General features: G+C 36.5%; 1 non-coding gene and 1 pseudogene across 1 annotated transcript; one reads left to right on the forward strand and one right to left on the reverse strand.

Moving 5' to 3' along the window:
* Positions 1–17,269, forward strand: part of LOC145049968 (uncharacterized) — a 32,884-nt pseudogene extending 15,615 nt beyond the window's left edge.
* On the reverse strand, positions 13,741–13,847 carry LOC145055923 (small nucleolar RNA R71). Its single transcript, XR_013685468.1, has one exon. It is a non-coding gene; the product is annotated as a small nucleolar RNA R71 (small nucleolar RNA).
* Positions 17,270–22,646: the final 5,377 nt, after the last annotated feature.

Genomic DNA, 22,646 nt, shown 5'->3' on the forward strand with positions numbered 1-22,646 from the left:
AGACATCTAAGGAGAATGGTTGACTTTTGGAAAAAAAAAGTCGCTAACTAGGCAATCGTAGTGCTACATAAAGTAGGAATTATGGAACAAAAAACACCTAAAACGGAAATCATATGAGAAGGTTATTACTTTTATAAAATCATAATGGTAAGAAAACTAGTCGAAAAAAGGAAGTCAAAACAAGAAAAAACGACCAAAAGGAAAGTTGTAGAGAACAAAGAGACCTATAAGGATATATAAGAGTCATAGAAAAAGGAGTTTGTACATGAGAGTTACATATTTTCAAAGATTAGAAAACATCCTTGCATGCACCCACATGCAATGCACGACACGCATTCTGACTCTCCGATCCTCCAGGACACGGATGACGTGGCACCATGGGTATAGGACACGTGTCAGCATCATGATAGTTCGCATGCACACTGCATGGCGTGCAGCCCAAACCCTCTATAAATAGAAAGTATCGACTGATGTTTTCTCACACCTCAACACACACACACACATCTCTCTCTTTCTCTCTAAAATTTAGTGGCAATGATTCCCGAGCATATTTCTAGTGTCAAACTTATGTTTTTTCTACCCTACATCAATTCTTTCATGAATTATAGGTGAGTTCACAACCCCATTTTTTCAAACTTTTTTTTTGGGGGGGGGGGGTGGTATTATGTCTGGAAGATACTCTGCCCAAACTCTTTAGCTAATATAATACCTAGTTATTATATTGAATCATAATGATCGATAAGATCATACATAGTCGTCATGTTGGCTAGTTGCCAGGAAACGCTGAAACTCGTTATTATAGTTACCCTTTGGATAAGCTTTGTACCTAATGTTACTCTGCCCAAATACTCGGATACACGAAACACACTAATTAGACATATATGTATCAAATAAATAATATATATAATAAGTAAACATGTATCAATACAACACGAATAACAACACAACTGACCAGGGGAGACCTCCATAACAAGAGTTAGATAAGACACTATTCATCAACATGCTAATAGATTTTCAGCTAGCTCCCCACCTATAATCATTAAGTCTTAAGTGAGGGAGAGAGATATGTATAGATCTATATGGGATTGATAGTCCCACCTATGGTTGGCTAGCTACAACCTGACTGCAAGACAAAACAGCTGATGTGTTATTTATGCACTAGTTTTTTATTTCTAAAGTCCTATATAATCTCAACTAGTCTTAAACACAAATAGGCAGTGTACCTAGTCTTGAAGTAATATAGTTGTGGTAAGAAAGGATGTCGAACACAAGGAACGGGAACGGTCTAGATCAAATAATTCAAATGTTAATTAAATTAAAAACATAAAAGTAAAAATAGGGTTTTTGTTTAAACTAAATTAAACTAATTTACGCTCAATTAATCAACGAAACTAAAGAACTAAATGGAAACAGTAAATAAGAAGTACTTCCACTAGAATACGAATCCCCTAAGTTTTTATGTTTGATTTGTTAGAAGTGAAACCGATTAATGAATTGATTACCGAATTGTAATATGACTAGTTATCTTGATCGAATTTCCTAGTACTATTATTTAATGAACAGCTAACACAATGATTATGCAATTAATAAGCACATAATTAATTCAGTATATTCAAACTATGAACTATATGATCTAGTGATTTCTTGTCAATGATTGTGAAAGCATAAAGATTTGCGCGGACAAGGTTTGAAAACTCAAACCATGAGTTATCTTAAGATCAATGTCTACTACTAATGATAAAGGTCCAATTAAGTCTAGTAACCAGTCTTGTCTCAAAATTAAGAAGTTCAACAAAGTGTTGAAAATGATTAAACAATAAGTATGAATACTGTAAAGGGATTCAAGACCAATAAGAATGTTAGAGAGAATGATTAACTGAATGATTCTTGCTATTGATGAGAAAGGTGAATGTTGTGCACATACATACTAAGGTTTTAACTACTTAAATTGAAAAGGAGTTACAATAAGACAAATATGATAAGTGCATGGACTAAAAGAATCTGAAGATCAAAAGACTGACATAATTGCTTTTGTAGATCTTGTCGCATGTACTATAATATCAAACAATAACATAAGAACAAAACAGTACTTGCAACATTAAATGCACATTACAGACTCAAAATAACAAGTAACAAAAGATGCATCTCGGACAGGACTTCACTTTCGAATAAACTTCATTTTAGAAGACTTCTCACTTCGAAAGACTCTCACTTCAGAAATTCTTTATCTCAGATTACTAGAGGATCATCACTTAGCTTCATCAAACACAAAAAATAAGCACTTTGAAGGATTACCGATGGCTATAAAAGGCCGATTGTCCGAGATTGATTGGACGGGCAGTGGTGGCGCCTACACAAACCACCTTAAGGATTAATGATGGCTCCCAGGGCAAGGATGAGGCACCTGTGGTGAAGAGTAGGTCATTTTAGGTGAACACTGATAAGGCTCGTGCAACAACGGATGTGGTTACTGGTACGTGACTTATTCATATATTTTATTGCTTTCCTTATTTATGCTCATGATTATATCTAATATTGTATAGGTAAATTTTGTTGGATATGGTGTCTAAGCCCATAACTATAACTGAGATGTACTTGACCCGATTGTAGCATGGTCCTTTTGGGTTGCCTTCACCAGTGCAATTTGGTATGACGGACTTCTAAGTAAGGTTATTTATGATTTATTGATATATTACAAGTATAATCTTTTATATGAAATCATATTATTTAATTAGTATTGATCAAGAATTAATTTGAAATTAATGTTGTGATAAAAAAAGACTAATTAAATATATAGGGATTGATTGTGTAAATCAATGAATCTTATAGTGTGGGATAATGATCCATGGTTATTTAGGATGGGCTAAACCAATGAGACAATCCATGGAGGTTGACCCATGGAGCCTAAGTAATATGAAAGGTCATTAGGTTTTGCAAGGTGTAACCCTAGCATTTGCTACACTATAAAAGCACACCCTCATGACTAAAATCAGTTGCCACAACATTCTTGGAGAGTGTGAATTGATTTTGTGCTAAATAAATTATTCTCCCAAGCCTCCTCTTGCATATTGGTGTTTTTGAACCATTAGAGGCATCACACTTGAGGTGCTCAAGCTTTCAAAGGTCAAGAACTACAAGTCCTTCTAAGAGGTAAGTCATCTAACTAGTTATGTTGTTTATTTGACAATTTGTATGCTAGTTAGGATATATGCTTTGTAAAACTGAAAATGTGCATGTATAATTAGAGAAAACATAGATACAAAGCCTTTAGGGTTTCATGTGCACCATAGGAGTGTTATTGTGCTCAAAACCAAATAGTGGTATCAGAGCCTAGGATTGTTTTTTTGTTATACTTGATGCCTGTTGTTTTTCAAAGTTGAAAATTTTGATTTTTTTCCTCTGACTGATGAACTCTCTGAGTCCACTAGCTAACTCAACAAGTCCAATCAATAACAAGGGCAACTCGACGAGTCAGTTAATGCACTTGTTGAGTCCATGGATTTGGTTGCAGAATTTCGAGTTTTGTTAGCCTAGATTGGATTGTAATCACTACTACAAACTGTTTTACATCATTAACTCCGTTTTTTATGATATGGTAGTGAGTATGCTCATCCAATCACAAGATAATTGTCAAAGTTTTAAGATAATTGTTGTTTTATATGATAAACAAAGTTGCTTGCAAAATGTTGACTTGATATTAACTTATTTATGAGTTTAGCTAGATCAATCTTGAATTATATGATAATTTTAGTTGCTGAAAAATTGATCTAAATGATTTCAATGACCTCCATAACTTTTCCTCAAGTTATGGAAAATGAAAAGTATCATCTTTAAAAGTGCATTAAACTCATAAGTTATGAATTCCAAGAGTCATCAAAAGATAGTTGTCATAATTCCTATCATAGTTGTTAGTTTATATGTTAAGCCGATTACTTGTATCATTTGATTTGAAACTATTTTGCCTTATGAGTTAGTTTAGATCATGATTAAAAAAAATTATATGATAATTTTCCTTGTTAGAATTGATCTAAATGTTCTTTAATGGGTTCCATAACTTGTCCTTAAGTTAAGGAACATGAAAAGTCTTGTCATAAATGTTTTAATGAAATCCATAACTTGTCCTCAAGTTATGGAAAATCAAGAGTCTTTTCATAAAACCAGCACTCTCATAACTTATAGAAATAATGAATTGTGACAAGTTTCAAAACTTGCCCTCAAGTTTTGGAATTTGTAAAGTCTCACTAATGAAACTTCAATTCCAAACCCTAGAGTTTTAAAAGTTAAAATTCAACCCTTATACTTTATAATATTATAAGTTTAATATATATATATATATATATATATATATATATATATATATGTGTGTGTGTGTGTGTGTGTATATGACAAGTCAGTCTTACCGTTAGTAGGCCTCATTCACGAAGGCGGTCTATAAGGGGGTATAAGGTTACTGCCTATAAAATGGCGGTGTAGTGGGTGTCCACTCTCACCCACCGCTTCCTTGAATGGTGGAGGGTCGTTAGCCGAACGGGTAGGATAGGACATTAATTCTCATTACAATTATAATGATAAATATAAAGTAACTAACCTTATATTAAATTCTCAATATTAGTTACTTTATGAAAATGTGAAAATGGTGCTAATCCATGAAATTACACTTTGCACCTTGTTAAGTCGTTAGTGGACCGTGTGTGGTTAACCGGCACACTAATATGTGACTAACAATGTGTGGCAAGGGGTAGTTTGCTGTTAATCATAGATCAATGGTGCATGTATGGTTAAACGGCACATTGATTAGGTGATTTGTAATAATGAGTGTACCAAGCTAATTTGTATGGTTATTCACACATTGTTTGTGATCCTCGACATCCCAATCACAAACTTGAAGGGCACAATCGAGATTTAAACATGCCATTGAAAAGTTCAATGAATCTTAAAGGGTCTAGGAATTTCAATCCAATTAAAACTTAATAATACATTTCGTTTTTCATGGTGGAAATTGGTAAATCGTCATTTACCTACGTTCAAATATTTTACAATTGGATTACGACATCCCTTTTCGCAATTATAAAATATTGTGTTGGGTCCTAGTCTTAATATTTCATTTTGGGTGTTATATATAGGACTTAAATCAACTAAATTGAATTTCTCCCTTTATATATGTTGGGTCAAAATATGGTTTATACTTTACTTTTCTGGGCAATTGTATTTTACTGTAATATTTATGAATTTTTGGTCTAGTTTACGGCTGAGTTTACGGCCGTAAACACCTTACGACCGTAAACTCATTTACGACCCATTTGTTTCCGACCCATATTCCTAGTATAAATAGAGGTGTTAGGGTGAGGATTAGAGATTGATGAACACGAATTAGTTTACGGCCTAGAGAGAAGAGAGAAACTAGAGAGCATTTTGTGTGAATCTTTTGTATCCGGACCTTTAATTCATATCAATTCATACGATGATTCATATTATTCTTCTTCTTCTTCTCTTCTATTTGATTTGACATCATCCGTTTGATTGGGATTTCGCAGCATCAAACGGATCTGACTGATACACGGGCAGATTAGGGACTTACAATTGGTATCAGAGCCAAGTTGTATCAGTCAAAAGGATTTATTGTTTCATCCAAATATCGAATATTTTGTGTTTATGGTCCAAGCTTACGACCGTAAACACCGAGTTCTTGGGCCGTAAACTCTATTTTGGAGCATTATTTGATCTTATTTTCGAAATATTTTTGAGTTTTTGGATAGATCTCGCAAAAATAAGAGGGGGTTTGTTCTTCGTGTTTTTCATAAAAAGGGGTTTTTGATCGAGTTTTGGAACTTCAAAGTCGAAAAATCGTTGTTTTTCACGAAATCGTTGAAGAGTTTTCGGCCGGAGCTTACTGCCGGAAACAGTTCACGGCCGGAGTTTACGGCTGGAAATTGTTCACGGCCGGCGGCGGGGTTCCCGTTTGCGGCTAGGTTTCCTGAGCTTGCGGCTCGGAGTTTGCGGCTCGGTTGGAGTATACGGCTCGGATTTCGGCTCGGCTAGGGAAGTCGGCTAAGCAAGCCGCACAGCGTTTCAATAAAAATAAGGGCGCGCAGATTTTAGGGGGTGCCGGGATTCGAACCCGGGTCTCCCGCATAGACGAACAACGTCTTACCAGTTGAACTAGCTTGAATCTTGTTTTATTACTCCGAAATATTAAACTTAAACACCTCCAGTCGCATCCAACTTTCGAAATTTTGTCAAATTTAACCCAAAAACTCAATTTCTTTTATTTTTAAATTCCTTTTTCATTCAAAAAAATATATATATAATAAGATAATAAATAATAAAATTAATTAAAATTAACAATAATAATAATAATAATAATAATATAATAAAAAATAAAAAAAAAATTATTTTTTAAACTTTTATTTTTGATTTTTGATTTTTTATTTAAAATTTTGATTTTGTCTTTCAAGTTTGACATTTGATTTTAAAATTTGACTTTTTCATTTAACCTTTAAAATTTCAAATTTAACTTTTCGGTTTGACTTTTAAGTTTGACTTTTGAGTTTAATTTTTAAAATTTGACTTTTAAGGTTGACTTAAAAAAAAGGCATTTTAAATTTGATTTTTAAGTGTTATTTTAGCTTCTAGTTGTATTTTTTTTAATCGATTTTAAGGTATACGAGAGAATTTGAAAACATGAAAGAGAGTCGTCAGGAGACGTTAAGAAAAAATTTCAACTTTTTCGATTTTATCCCTAGAGAAACCCTCGAAACTCAATTGCAGAGATTTACTACATTCACTACTGAGGTGAATATAGCCGGGATCTTCTTGTCCAAATCAGAGATAAACAAAATGCTGCTAAATTCACTTCCGAAATCGTGGGATATGAACGTAGCTGTCATCAAGAAGACAAAAGATCTCAATTGTCTTAGTATTGCTGAAGTAATTGAAGAGCTTAACGCTTTAAAGAGTTCTGTAAACCTTCCGATCAATGAAGTGTCATGTTCTCATTCATGTGAAGTTTCATGTTTTCAATCATGTGAAGATACGATTAAGTTTCTTCGAGAACAAATTGATGTATTTAAAAGAGAAGTTGAGGACCTGAGATATGAAGGATATCAAATCAGGAAAGGACAGAAACCCCTGAAGGCTGAGTTAGAAGCAAAAACCAAGGACTTTAGGAAACTTCAGGAAGACTACAGTAACAAATGTGAAAACTATGATTATGTAGTCAAACAAAATGCTGAGCTAGTGGCTGAAGTTGAATCTTTGAAAGGAAAGTTTGAAACCGCCAAACTTGATGTTAGAAAATATGATTTCTCAAGTGAGGTGGTTGCAAATATGATAGACCAAAGCATGCAGTTTAAAAGGAATCAAAACAAGGGTCTAGGGTGTAATAGTGTACCTCCTCCTTTCAATCATACCTACACATCCATCCCTATGACAAATGAACGAAATTGACAGGGAGGCACATCTTCAATATGGAAAACGAGCTGGATTTGTGTCAGGAGGAGTTATTAATTTTGAAGATACTAATGTTGCTACTTCATGTGCAGGTAAAGTAGCAGAAGATAAGAACAAGGAGAACACTATTGAACAAACAAATGTCTCTTTGAGCTCTGAGTCTGTTGCTTCGAACTCAACTGCCTCTGATCAACCTGCTGTTGAGAAATACAGGCCACCAGTTCCAACGAAACAGAGTGCCTCCTGAAATTGTTCATGTGGAAATAATAAGAGATTAGGCAAAGATACGCCACCAGGGGCAGGAAGAGATAACTTCACAGTGAAGAAAAAGACTTGCTTTCACTGTGGAACACCTGGACACATTGCCAGAAATTGTCCTAATCGCGCATACTTTCCCTACTATGCATAAAGGTTGCAGAATGCACCAAGAGGGAGATACTCCAAAAGAAACCCCTCAAGGTCATGTTCAGACAATGCTGATTGGAACGCGCAGAAGGCCAAGAATCAATCTTCCAAGGCCAAGAATCAAAATCCCAAGGGCAAGGAGGGAATGCCGACCACGAAGTCTAATCCAAGAGATGCCCCAACAAAACCAAGACCGGCTAGGTCAAAGTCATCTCGAAGATCGGCTTCAAGTTCCAAAGCAAGTGCTGAGGCACCCATCAGATCGAAAAAGAAATGGGTTAAACCCAACTACAAATGGGTTCCGAAGGCTCAAACTCCCAAATCAACTAACGACTTTAATATTTCTACATCTTCTGTTTCTGATAAGCAGGACATGTCATGAGAGAGAGTATTGTGCAAGGATGACAAAGGTCGACCCAGTTTCAAAATGGACTGGGTTCCAAAGACCAACTGATCCCGCTCTGTGTCGGAGCAGCTATGAAAGCATATCATCAGACTTCGTTTTGTTGGTAGTAGCTGTTCCAGGCACATGATAGGAGGCATCTCTCAACTGTACAACATTCAGACCTTTGTTTGAGAGTATGTGTCCTTTTGCGGGAAAGGAAGAAAGGAAGAAAGGAAGGGATCACATGGGGTTAGTGCTTAATGATATGAAGAATTTTCGGATCTGTTCTGAGATTATGCTTGCTGTTCTCAGACCTTCTGAATGCCGATTCAATTGGTGAATTACGGTTTGCGTTTTCTTCTCTATACTCCTGAGTTTTTCTTAAGCTGATTCGCTTTAAAGACTAATTTTTGTTTTAGGATGGTTTAAATTTGCGCATTTACTTTCGTTTCTCTCCTATGCACAAATTTAGGGGGAGAAATAAAAACAAAACAAAAATTAGAAAATTTTAATTTAAAAAAAAATAAAAAAATCCAAAAACATTAGAAAATCAGAAAATAAAAAAAAAACAAAAATGTTGGTTATGTAGTGTGCTTGAGGGAGATGTTTTGGGAAGTGATATTATCAAGTGATAACAGGAAACCTGAGTCTGCGTGACGTACCCGAAGTTGAAGGGTCTATGCTCTGGTTCGATGCGACGGTAGGCACAAAAGTTTCTAAATGGACTTGACTAGGGAGAGTTGAACTTAGGAAATTTATAGAATTGACAAATCTTGACCTAGTTAGATACGTTCAGCCTGAGAATATGACGCTCGGATAGGTTGAGCAGGGAGATATATATGGGAATCTACTCGTCACATTAATTGAACCCGAACTTGGAACCGTGGTTTAACTTTTCCTCGATGTGCGGATTCTGTCCTTAATTCCGGTTGGATGGGGCGACTGGTAAATTCCGATAAATTAGGTCTGTAGAATATCATTTTCTTTCTTTCCGTCTGTTAGTCATATGTTGTCTCCTTTGCGCGACTTCTAATCCGACATGGTACACAACATATGCAACTCTATTTCTCTGCAGGCTATATATATACATGTGTGAAATACTTTTTATCTGTTAGCCATATGCTGTCTCCTTTGCGCGACTTCTAATCTGACCTGGTACACAGCATATGCAACCTTCTTCTTCTCAACCCCTCTGAAGTAGTTAGCAATAGAATTCTGAATCTCTTCTCTCTCTGAATGGTTTTCTGCTCACCCGGTGTAAGGAGTACTTTGGAAGTTCTTGATGGCTGGGGCATATCAGGAAGCGGGAAACACGTTCCAGTACACTTAAATTGAACTCATACATATTGTCTATACATCTCGTTGCTCAATTTAGCTGGACAACAATATCCCTGGTCGTCGTCAAATGAATGGACCTTAAGATATAGTTTCTAAGAAATTAGGATCAGATATAAATTTTAGGTTTTTAAGTTCATCATGTCTTGTAACAAATAGTATGTCCTAAATCTGTCACAAATTTTTCGTGTTTAAGTGGACCACAATACCGACGATCGACCAGACAAAGATGTGAATATGAAAGGTACCGACAAGTGGATAAAGGCTGTCTAAAAACATTGATCCCAAATCATTCTTAAAGTTAGATATCATTTTTATTTTTGTTAAATTTGTCATAGTTTCTTCTAATTTAAATATTAGGGGAAAATTAAAAATTAAAAATAATGAAAAAACAGTAAAAATATTCAAAAAATTCAAAAATCAAAGAAAAATCAAAAAAATTAAAAATCCAAAAATAGTGTTATTTCTGTTTTATTTCTTGTTCAGAAAAATCAAAAATCCAAAAAATATTTTTTTTTCTATTTTAATTTGTGTGCTAAGTTTTCTTTTAGTTTTGTTTTTGTCTTGAAAAGTGATCTCAGGTATAGATAAGACTCATGGAGTTTGTGTTGAAGATTTCTGAGCCAAAAGCTTCGTCCGTGAGCATCGAAGAATTCTCATTCGAAGGAGCAAGAAATGAAGATTATTCTTTCAAATTCAATCTTTCAACCCCAGAAGCAAGGTGAAGCTGCAATTGAAGATTATGTGACGGATTGCATTGAAGCCTCCTCAATCAGTCTGATGCTATCTTTGTACCTGCTGAAGTGATCCAGAAGATTTGTTCTCTATGATGTTCTCTCTGAAGATTCTCAAGCTGAAAGCTTTATCTTTCATGAACTAGTACAAGAAGCCTCCTCACCCAATGTGCGTTCAATGACAAATTCTGAAGAAAACCTCAAGTGCTCAAGATGAAGTCATTCATTGAAGATTCATATGTTCATCCTGATGTTGTGAAGAAATCGAAGGTTAAAGCTGAAGCCAAGCTCTCATTGAAGATTGACAAGAAGAGCCAGCTACTTTTTAGGGGGAGCTTGTTGGGTCATTAAGAAAAGAAAGCTATAAACCAAGGGGGAGATTGTTGGGTCAAAATATCGTTTATACTTTACTTTTCTGGGCAATTGTATTTTACTGTAATATTCATGAATTTTTTTGTCTATTTTACGGCCGTAAACACCTTACGGCCGTAAACTCATTTACGGCCCATTTGTTTCCGGCCCATATTCCTAGTATAAATAGAGGTGTTAGGGTGAGGAGTAGAGATTGATGAACACGAAGTAGTTTACGGCCTAGAGAGAAGAGAGAAACTAGAGAGCATTTTGTGTGAATCTTTTGTATCCGGACCTTTAATTCATATCAATTCATACGAAGATTCATATTATTCTTCTTCTCCTTTTCTTTTATTTGATTTGACATCATCCGTTTGATTGGGATTCCGCACCATCAAACGGATCTGACTGATACACGGGCAGATTAGGGACTTACAATATATGTCTAGGTCAGACAACTATGGTCTTCCCGAATCTGTTGGAAAAGGCTTTCCACATGAACGTGATATTCCACAATATCATACTTCACTTCCTCCACCACCTCCAATTATTCTCCCTGACCCACATGTTCGAAGACTGGAAAAGTTCAAGGTCATTCAGGCCCTATTGGCGAGAAAACATGAAGATGGAAGACCTGTGTGTGCACATGTCTTGGAGATGAAGTCACACATTGATAGGCTGGGAATGTTAGGAGTCGATGTCTCAAGGAAGTTGGATGTTGACTTGGTTCTTCAATCACTTCCTGAGTTATATAGTTACTTTGTTAAAAACTACTATATGACAGACTGCGACGTGACCCTTATTGATCTCACCTATTTGCTTATTACTGTTGAGTCTGCAATGACTTGGCGTATTGGTAAAGCAAATTTGATTAAAAGATCTACTTCCCAAGCTTCCATGGACATTGACAATGGAAACATTGGAAGTCCAGTAAAGATTTTTCTTTCCAAGGGAAAGGGAAAGGCTAAGTCTTAGATTGTCTCTTGTACCATTACCAAAGTGTCCATATGTTTATGATATTGCCATATTTATACTTATTTTTAGGCAATATTTAAGTACATTTTTATTAATAAATTGGTAATATGATTAGAATAATGATACTTATGACTTTAAATTGTTATTTTCAGTCAATATAAAGGATTCTCGAAGAGAGGGACCAAAAGTGACAAAATAGGGAACATGGGAGGCTTGAAAGACAAGATTATATAAGTGCTCCTGATTATTACGAAAGGGAGAAGCTTTTGGCAGAAGAAAAGAGTTCCAGGAGACGATTCAGAGCGAAAGAAAGGTTCTGGAAGAGGGTTTTCAACACCAAAAGGAGTAAAGGTTTATATTTTAGTTAAATAAGAATATGTCTTTCATTATCTTTAGCTGTGTTGGTTTAGTTGCTATGATGAGCAGATGAATCTAGCTACTCTTGTTTAGCTAGATGAAGCTTTAAACTTATGAATAGTTATATGCTTATGGATTAAGTTTAGTTGGTAAAGATTGCTTGTGTTTGATTTGAATAACCTAGCATGCTATTATTTGTTTATCTAATTGCTTGATTGCATGTTCTGTGTAGCTTAGTGACCATTAAACTGCATGAACCTGTTTACCTAATGATTTAGTGAACATTGAATGGTTAGAGCTAGGATTGACCAATCTTAGTTAGTAATTAGAATAAATAAAGCTTAGCTGTGCTAGAGAACGTGTATTGTGATCATAATTGCGTTTATACAACAAATCTTACATAGCAGATTTACATTCATAATTAGTTCTGTGTTTAATTATGTGTGAACATACATGGTTTGACATGAATTAGTTAATTATTGGTAAGTTAGAACTAAATTACTAATACAACTAAAAACCAACTTAATAATCCGTAATCATTAGCTAGCCATTAGGGAGAAGTGGATTCAAACTAAACAAGAGTGTGTTTTTATTTATTTAATTTGATTTAAGTTCATCTGATCTTGTAAAACCAGATAAAACCCCTTTTAAACTTGTTAATAAATTAGGTTAATTTAATTGTAAATAAATTAATTAGAACACCGTTCCCTGTGATCGACACCCGACTTTCCCAAGCTATACTGTAATCTGACTAGGTACACTGCCTATAAGTGCAAAGTTAGTTAAGTTTGTTAGGTTATAAATATTAAAATTAGTGAGTACTTTTGTGCACATCAAGTTTTTGGCGCCGTTGCCGGGGAACGGCTTAGTTTTTAGCTTATTTATTTGCATTAAATTGATCGATCCTTTTTGTGGAATAAAAACCACAAAAAGTTAATTTTTCAGCAAAATAAAAATTTTATGTCAGACATAGAGTCCACGACGTGACGTAATACCTGCCACAACGTGACAGATAGAAAACTAAATTTTTAGTTTTTAGTTAGTTTTTCTTATTTTAGTTTAGTTTTACGTTTTTAGTTTAGCAAGTTGCAGGAGTTCGTGACCAGAAGCTCAAACACACACTTGGTGCCACCACTTGAAGACCCCGAGTCTGCACTTCAAAAGAAAAAGACGCCCTTGCAAGAATTGAAGTCAGCTTTTTCTAGGAAGTCGGGAAAGAAGACAGGAGAGTCAAGTTCATCAGGGAGGCATAAGAGCAATCTTGAGCATTTGGATCATACACCCGTCCAAACCGAGTCCGAAAGCGATACCGAGCCAAAATTTGAAGAACACATGAGCAAACCCAAGAACGAGCCAAGGAACGAGATGGCAACGATTGAAGAAATGTCCATGGGAGCTTACAAGAAGTGGATCCGAGAAGATGTGGGTCCCGGTTTAGTCCAACCCGCAATACCTGCCACTGCCACATTCGAGTTGAAGGGACACATATTGACCGCACTAAAGTACATCCCATTTTTCGGGAAAGATCATGAGGATGCTTTTAAGCATCTAGATGAAGTCAACGACATTGCGGATTACTTCAATGTCCCAAATGTCAACAGAAACACAGTCTTGCTTAGGATGCTTCCCATCACTTTCAAAGGAGCTACTAATGAGTGGTTGAAAGCACTCCCACCGGGTACAATCACCACTTGGGCTCAAATGCGTGAGCAATTCCTGGACTAGTTTTGCCCGCCATCCAATATAGCCAAACTCAAGAAGGCAATAGCCAACTTTGAGCAACAGCCAGGGGAGTCACTATACGAAGCATGGGAGCGGTACAACGGCTTGCTCAGAAATTGCCCTCAACATGACCTAAATGTGCAGCAAGAGATGTCAATCTTTTATGATGGGGTCAATGTGATGACAAGAAAACTCCTTGATTCTCAAGAACCGTTGACAAAGAAAAATCCAAGGGAGGTCAAGGAGCTAATTGAAGAATTCGCGAAGCACTCTAGCGAATACCACAACCCAAGGCAAGATGGAATCAAAGGCGATGGAGAGGCCCAAACTGAAGAAATTACAGCTGTCATGGCCATGCTGAATAACATGGATCGTAGGATTACACAAATGGACCAGTCGATACATGCCATAAGAGTGGGGTGCGAGAGATGCAGTGGTCCACACTTGACCAAGGACTACAATGTAGATGAGTTTGGGAACAGAAAAGCTCAAGTGTGCTACTCTAGTGGGGATAAGTTTGATGAGGACTAGAGGAAACAGAAGAAGGAGTGGCTGCCATATGAAGAGTATAAGAAGCAAAAAGAAGAGAAATATAGGCAGACAGGTCGAGGCCTTTATCAAAAGGAGCAGCCACCGGCCGAGAAGAAACCCGACCTAGAGACCATTTTGATAAAGTTTATGGAGGCTTCGGAAAAGAGACACGATGCCACTGATTCCGCCATTTTGGAACAACAAACTTTGATAAAAAAACCAGCAAGCCTCCATCCATAACCTTGAAGTAAAATTTGGTCAACTAGCCACTCTAGTTCATGAAAAATTGTCCCCGAAGAATCCCGAAATAAAGACCCAATCTCACGTAATGGCCATTGATACTAAAGAAGATACAATATCTGAGTTCCTGGTGGCATTGGAAGAAGAACCGCAACAGCCCAAGAAATCAAGGATCGAAAGTGGAAAAATTGCTGAACCAGGCTCGCCACGACGTGGCACTCCTCTGGCCACGACGTGGCGCATGTTTGATCAAAAATACTTTGAGCCCGTTCCAGCTTATCATCCACCTTTGCCATTTCCCACCCGAGCTACACTCAGTCAACTGGAGAAGGAGCATTTAGAGTTTGTAAAGCATGTGAAGGGGATCCCAATTAATACCCCCTTTGTCGAGTCCTTATCCAAAGCCCCCGAGAACCAGAAATTACTGCAAGACTTGATAGACACTCGAAGGAAATTAAAGAAGCAGTCTACACTCATTCTAAGTGAACAAACTTCAAAAGCTGTGTTGGGAGAAACACCAGAAAAGATGGGGGATCCTGGACGCCTCACTCTTCCATGTGAGTTTGGGAATAAAATGAAGGTTAATGCTTTAGCTGATTCTGGGGCTAGCATTAATCTAATGCCTTTTTCATTTTATCAAAAATTGGAGATTCAGAAGATGAAGGCTACAAAAATGAAGATTCACATGGCGAATCGTTCGGTGACACAACCCCATGGCATTGTGGAGGATATTTTGGTAAAAATTGGGAAATTTGTTTTTCCAATAGACTTTCTAGTCTTGGACATGAAAGAAGATCCGTATGTTCCAATAATCCTTGGTCGGCCATTGCTTAACACTGCTGGAGCCCTTGTTGATATCCGCGAGTCTAAGCTCACTTTGAGGGTTGGAGATGAACAAGAAGTCTTTGGGATAAAAGATGACTTTCAAGAAGATAAAGAAGAGGTGTTCACAATTAATGAAGAGAATGAACTGAAAGAACTGGAAAAGCTTATGGAAGAAGAGATAAAGGCAGTTCATCAACTCAAAAGGACAAAACCGAGGGCATCTGTTCCGTATTTGATTGAAGTCATAGCTTACAAGAGTCCGCCTTCTTGGGTGAGCAAAGAGGATGAGGAAATGACAAGTGATGAAGAGGATGTCACTTCAAGAGTAACAAGGCCGGTGGTGAAAGAAGAGGAGGATGCTATGGAGTGCAAGGAACAAACTAAGGGCACAAAACGTAAGCTTGAAAAAGAGGGCAAGGCAAAAAAGGAGAATTCAAAGAAGGCATATAAAAGACGAGTTCAAGCTTACAAGCGGCGGTTCAAGGAACAAAAGTTCTTAATGGTGGACTCTTCCGAAGATTCAACGTAGAAGGCACGGAGTCCAGCTCAAGACTCCAAGAAAAAGAAGCGCTTCTCGGGAGGCAACCCGAGTTTGGTTTGCATTTTCTTTTCTTTTAATTTTTTTTTGAAATTAGGAAAGACATAATTTCATCATCTAATAACTGATAATTAGTAAAGAATTAGCTATAGGGAACTTTAAATAATGAATGAAATACAAAGTAATTAGTTAATATGTTAGACTTTATTAAAATTTTGCATTTGGCAGTTTCCACGACGTGGGCATAGCCAGCCACGTCGTGGGTCGAAATGGAAAACACGGGACTATAAAGCAGATTTAAGGTCCACGACGTGGGCATAGCCAGCCGCGTCGTGGCCTTTAAAAATTCAGGGGGGACCATTTCCTAAAAACCCTTTGACCAATAAGCCCCAATCACACTTGAAGACTGCCGCATGAACGGGAACAACATAACCCCACAGCCAATTTCTTAATCTACTTCCAATTTCCTTGCAAGATCTTGCCAATTAATCTACTTGGTATGTGTTTTACTCATTATTTTGTAGTTAGTTCTTCCAATTTCAAGTTTTCATGGTTAGGGTTTGTATGGTTCACGAAATTGGTTGAATCTAGTGGTTGATTTTAGATTGAATATCCCTTAAATGTCCATAGGAACAAACCCCAAGCACTAATTTTGGTAGATACAGCATGCACATGGACCGATCTGAAAACTGTGACCGATCACGGCCCACGATGTGGCGTAGTCTGGCCACGTCGTGACTTCTGTGAAACAGGTTTAAATTGTTTTAATGTGTTTGTTGTTTGCTGCTTTGGTTTGCTTTTGTATGCAGAAATGGGACCACGACGAGCTATTCAACAGGAGGAAAACCCGATAGATGTAGCAAGCATACATCCCTTATACCAGTTTCCTCAAAACATTCCCCGACCGTTGCTACTACTTGCGAGAATCGGCTTGGATGGCTGTATAATAGGGAGTTTGCAATAGCCCCAATTATCGATTGGGGATGGCTTGGTGGAGTGGGAATGGTAGCTGAGTTGGAACGTTATTGGTCGAAGACTTATGTTGGAGATCAGTTTTTTTTCACTTGTCACGGGTGGAGGAATTTATTTGCCATTCAAGAACCCGTGTACCGAGAATTGTCGGTAGAGTTTTTCTCTACCATATGCTTCGAGGAAAGCACCCTTGATTTCACCTACGACCGGGCACTTGTGTTTCGTTTGGGTGGTGTGTATAGAGAGTGTAGTCTTCGGGAATTTGCTTGGCGTATGGGGCTCTATACAGAAGTGGAGATGCAATCTCCGTTTTTCATTCCGTTCTTGCTTGGATGTGCTCAGGATTTTGCTCCCGGTACTATGGATGCGCAGTTCTGGCGGGGCATTTCTAACCATGAGTACAACACTCGTGACTCGAGTGAGTCACAAATTCGGAATCTTGTTTTCTGATTTTTGCACCGCCTTATCACTTTTTAAATAAATCACAAGCATCATGGTGATAAAGTCCCCATTCAGAATCTGTTTTATTTATGGACTCTTATTACCCCGGGAGTTTGTTGTGATTTACCTTATATGTTGGCGAGGTTCATGGGGAAGAAAGCGGCCAATTCTAGGCCCGGGAGCCCGATTACTGGGGGGGCATTTGGTTACTCGCTTGGCTAGGTCATATCATATTTTGACCCATGACTTTGTAAGGAATCTTATTCGATTCCCGGACACAGACTTGACCATTCAAGTCTTGGGTGTTATGCGGGCGGTGGTGAATATCGGGGGTCATTTTGTTATACCGCCGATAGATGACGAGCAAGAGGAGGTGCAGCCAGGACAACAACCACAAGCCAGACCGCGGCGTCAGAATGTGTGGGCTAGAGGTAAAGTCAAGAGAGAACGTGCTGCTTTGCAGTATGTTCAAGGAGTGCCCACCGACCCTTTTCAGAGTCGGGTGGGAACGTATTTGCATAATCTACGGGGGCATGCCATTTACCATACCCAGCTTACTGAGGGTATTTATTCGCATTTGGGTGTGACCCGACCACCTTCTATGCCACCACAGTATCCCTATTTTCCAACATGGGAGGAGCTATGGCGTCCGCAGAATGACGGGGCAGGGCCAAGTGGAGCACAAGATCAAGATGATGATTGATTTTATTTCTTTTTCTTTTGTTTTGTTTTTGAGTAGTTTTTTTTTATGTTTGAATTTGGTGTGTAATGTAAAACATTCTTAAACTATGATGTTACTTTTTATTTCTTTTGGGTTGTTCCATTTTTCAGATTAGCATTGGAATTCTAAGGAGCATAAAAGGTTAACTTTCGAGTCGTGTTTGTCTAAGTCAAGGAAGCTTAGAGTTGTGAGTTGGAACCCACAATTCAAGATAAGTGTAGGGTATATTAGTAGGAGAGAGGTTACAGTTAGGAAATATATTTGCATAGAAGCATCTGAAACCAGTTAACCATTGGTCAAAGTTGCTAGAGTAAATAAAACAAATAAGCCATTTTCTGCTGATGCCCAGTTTCCACGACGTGGAATCCTTACGCCACGTCGTGGCGTTCTTGCAGTTTGAAGAAATTCAACATTTTGGTGTTCGCGCTTTCATCCCATATCACGACGTGGCCAGTTACCTGCCACGACGTGTCCCCATTTATCATTGCCGACATTTTTCCTTACAAATACCCACTTTGAAGAATTGAAGTTTCGAGTCATGTTCGTGGTTTGTTTACGTATTCAACCAGTTCTACACCAAGTTTCTATTTTTGGAAGTCCAAATGCACGTTTTCCACACTTTTGGAGATGCTCACGCCACTATCCCAGGGGAGTCTGTTCCTTTTTCTCCATTTTCTTTAATTTTGATTTATTTTTATGCATATAATGAGGGCATTATATGAAATAAGTGTGGGGTAGGGGTAGAAAAAGTAAATTGCTAGAAAATCATAGAATTTGATAGCTATAAAATCATAGAATTTGAGAGTAAAAATTGAAATTTTTGAAAATTTTGAATTTTTAATAATTGAATCTAGTAATAATAATTTGAGCTATAATTGCTAGTATTATGTGGGATGATCTGATGAAAGTTCAAATGTTTAGTTGAGCCAATATACGTTATAGTGCATTTGTGGCCTCCCTTATTTTAGTGAAATCATGGAACAAAAACATAACCCCGCTTGGTTTGAGGGATGCAATATGTTTAGCAGCCTAAACCTGAAATGTATCTAGGAAAATTATTATCATTAACTGATAAAGGTTGAGGTTGAGCGCCTCTGCTTAAGCATGTAGGTTTTGAGTGAAAAAAAAGTGAGATACATGTTAAAAAAAAAAGAATTACGAGAAGAGTGTGAAGAATTTTGGAGCAAATAAAGTGAAGATCAAAAGATCAAAATTCCAAGAAATTCAAAAGTTGAAGATACCAGAAATCAAATCAAATAAGGTGGTGAATTCAAAGAAATCAAAGATCAAATGTCAAAGAAATGAAGAATCCCAAAAGAGCTCTATAGTGGTATCAATGATTGTAATTCTAGATCATGTATGCTTAGGTTGCTCAACTAAAAATACCTTGAGGATAAGGAGGTTTTCTGAGGATGGATTCGGAGGGTTGCATAAAATGAGCATTGTTCGGAAAAAGTGGGCGAGTGTTTATGAAGATTGTGAGTATTTAAAGTATGGGGGGGGTACTTTAGGAATATTTTAGACACAAAAGCATGCGTTGAGGTCTTGGCATAATGGCTGAACTAGAGTCAGATTGTTTTGTGTGGTGTTAGTAATTAAGAGTTAAGTTTAAATTTGCTTGAGGGCAAGCAAAGCCTAAGTGTGGGGTATTTTGATATTGCCATATTTATACTTATTTTTAGGCAATATTTAAGTACATTTTTATTAATAAATTGGTAATATGATTAGAATAATGATACTTATGACTTTAAATTGTTATTTTCAGTCAATATAAAGGATTCTCGAAGAGAGGGACCAAAAGGGACAAAATAGGGAACATGGGAGGTTTGAAAGACAAGAAAATAATAAATTCACGATAAACACTTAATTCACGATGTGGCGATGAAGCGCACGACGTGGCACGGGTGTTCCAGAAGATAGACATCGCAACGCGGAGAATTTCCTTGGAGGATACGAATTGCTTGAAGCTCACGACGTGGCACATCTGGCCACGACGTGGCGCGGGTTTTTGAAGATTATATAAGTGCTCCTGATTATTACGAAAGGGAGAAGCTTTTGGCAGAAGAAAAGAGTTCCAGGAGACGATTCAGAGCGAAAGAAAGGTTCTGGAAGAGGGTTTTCAACACCAAAAGGAGTAAAGGTTTATATTTTAGTTAAATAAGAATATGTCTTTCATTATGTTTAGCTGTGTTGGTTTAGTTGCTATGATGAGCAGCTGAATCTAGCTACTCTTGTTTAGCTAGATGAAGCTTTAAACTTATGAATAGTTATATGCTTATGGATTAAGTTTAGTTGGTAAAAGTTTCTTGTGTTTGATTTGAATAACCTAGCATGCTATTATTTGTTTATCTAATTGCTTGATTGCATGTTCTGTGTAGCTTAGTGACCATTAAACTGCATGAACCTGTTTACCTAATGATTTAGTGAATATTGAATTGTTATAGCTAGGATTGACCAATCTTAGTTAGTAATTAGAATAAATAAAGCTTAGTTGTGCTAGAGAACGTGTATTGTGATCATAATTGCGTTTATACAACAAATCTTACATAGCAGATTTACATTCATAATTAGTTCTGTGTTTAATTATGTGTGAACATACATGGTTTGACATGAATTAGTTAATTATTGGTAAGTTAGAACTAAATGAATAATACAACTAAAAACCAACTTAATAATCCGTAATCATTAGCTAGCCATTAGGGAGAAGTGGATTCAAACTAAAAAAGAGTGTGTTTTTATTTATTTAATTTGATTTAAGTTCATCTGATCTTGTAAAACCAGATAAAACCCCTTTTAAATTTGTTAATAAATTAGGTTAATTTAATAGTAAGTAAATTAATTAGAACACCGTTCCCTGCGATCGACAGCCGACTTACCTAAGCTATACTGTAATCTGACTAGGTACACTGCCTATAAGTGCATAGTTAGTTAAGTTTGTTAGGTTATAAATATTAAAATTAGTGAGTACTTTTGTGCACATCAGTTTCTATTGCCAAGAGAAGGGAAATTGGTTGCGAAGCTGACATATCTACCTGAAGGATCATAAGAATGGTAAGGTTAAAAAGTTTGACTTTACTTCAGGTAAGTCCACTATCTAACTCTATTAAGTTCATATTTGTAGATTCTTAATACATGATGTGATAACATTACATTTTGATATTTTGTAGGATCAAAGGAAGCTTAAAGGAAAGGCATACAGAGTCTGATCGCGAAGAGATGGATTTCGATCACATTGTTCGATGATCGAATTTTTGAGCTGCTGGTTAAGAGTTATAATAGATTGCTTAGAATTTTGTAATAACATAGTTTTCATTTGTAAGTACATTGTAAGGAAAAGTTTTTCCGCAATTATATAAATAAAGAAAAACAATTATTTTATCTTATTTTATATTTCCTTGCAATTTCATATGTGAAAATTGATGTTTGTATTTTTAGCAATATGGATTTGATTCTTTCGTTTGTGGTAGTATCTAAATTTACCAAATAAGGAAAGATTCTCATCACCCAAGTTTCAATTGGACAGAAACTTGGGATCATGCAACTTGTATTTTATGATGAATGTGAATCTTCATCTTTGGGAAATTAGGACTAATTTCTTGTTCACATACAGAGGTGAGTTAAGTGAAGGACTAGGGGATAGGGTACACTTGGTTGTGCGTTGGTCAGGTCCACTACAAAGAACAATAAGACTATTCATTATAGTTTACTAAAGTTAGTAAATATGGTTATGCTTACAGGTTTAAGTATAGTTCTGAGTCATTGAAAAGTCTCAATGTATAGCAGAACGAATAAGAAGAATCAAAGTCGGCAGAAAGATAAACGTTTCTCCAATCTAAAAAGATGGGAGAGTACTTGAGTATTGTATTTTACGATCATCTTAATGATTTTGAAAAACATATCATAATTTGATCCTCTAAGAACGCCTTAGTGCATTTGTTTGGCTAAGAAGAGGAATCAGGAATTGTTGAAATGGTTGAATCAATTAAGATGAATCATATTGGTGGGTTTTGTATACTACAACATCCTATGGTGCACATACAACCGTAAATACTTTGGATCTATGTTTTCTCTTATTATACATGTAATATTATTTCCAAAACATTAATCCTACAACTAGCATACGATTGACATAATCAACAAAAAAATGAGTTATAGAGTTACCTCTTAGTTGTAGCTTGTAGTTTTGGCCTTTAAGAACTTAGCACCCCAAATATGATGCCTCAAACGGTTCACTAAACACCCTTGGACAAAGGAAAACTTGAGAGAGAGTATTCTTGCACTAGAAAGCGGCTCTATGAACTCTTAGAACATGTATGGGCCGATTTTAGGTCACGGGACATTATATATAGTTGTAGGATTCATGGTAAACCCTAATCCATACCCTTGGGCCTATTATCCAAGATCCATGAATCAAGTGGGCTAAATCTTAATGGATTCTTCCATAAACTTAGTCCATCATGTACCATAATCCCTATATATATATATATATATATATATATATATATATATATATATATATATATATATATATATATATGACTAATTCACACAATTAGTCCCCATTGATTTAATTAGTCTCCTTCGATCACTAAATTAATTGCAAACTAATTCTTGATTAATAATAATTAAATCATATGATTTCATATTAATATATTAGAACTTATA

Source organism: Lactuca serriola, chromosome 5 (genome assembly GCF_051521515.1).
Source record: "Lactuca serriola cultivar US96UC23 chromosome 5, Lser_US96UC23_V15, whole genome shotgun sequence".
Classification (NCBI taxonomy): Eukaryota; Viridiplantae; Streptophyta; class Magnoliopsida; order Asterales; family Asteraceae; genus Lactuca; species Lactuca serriola.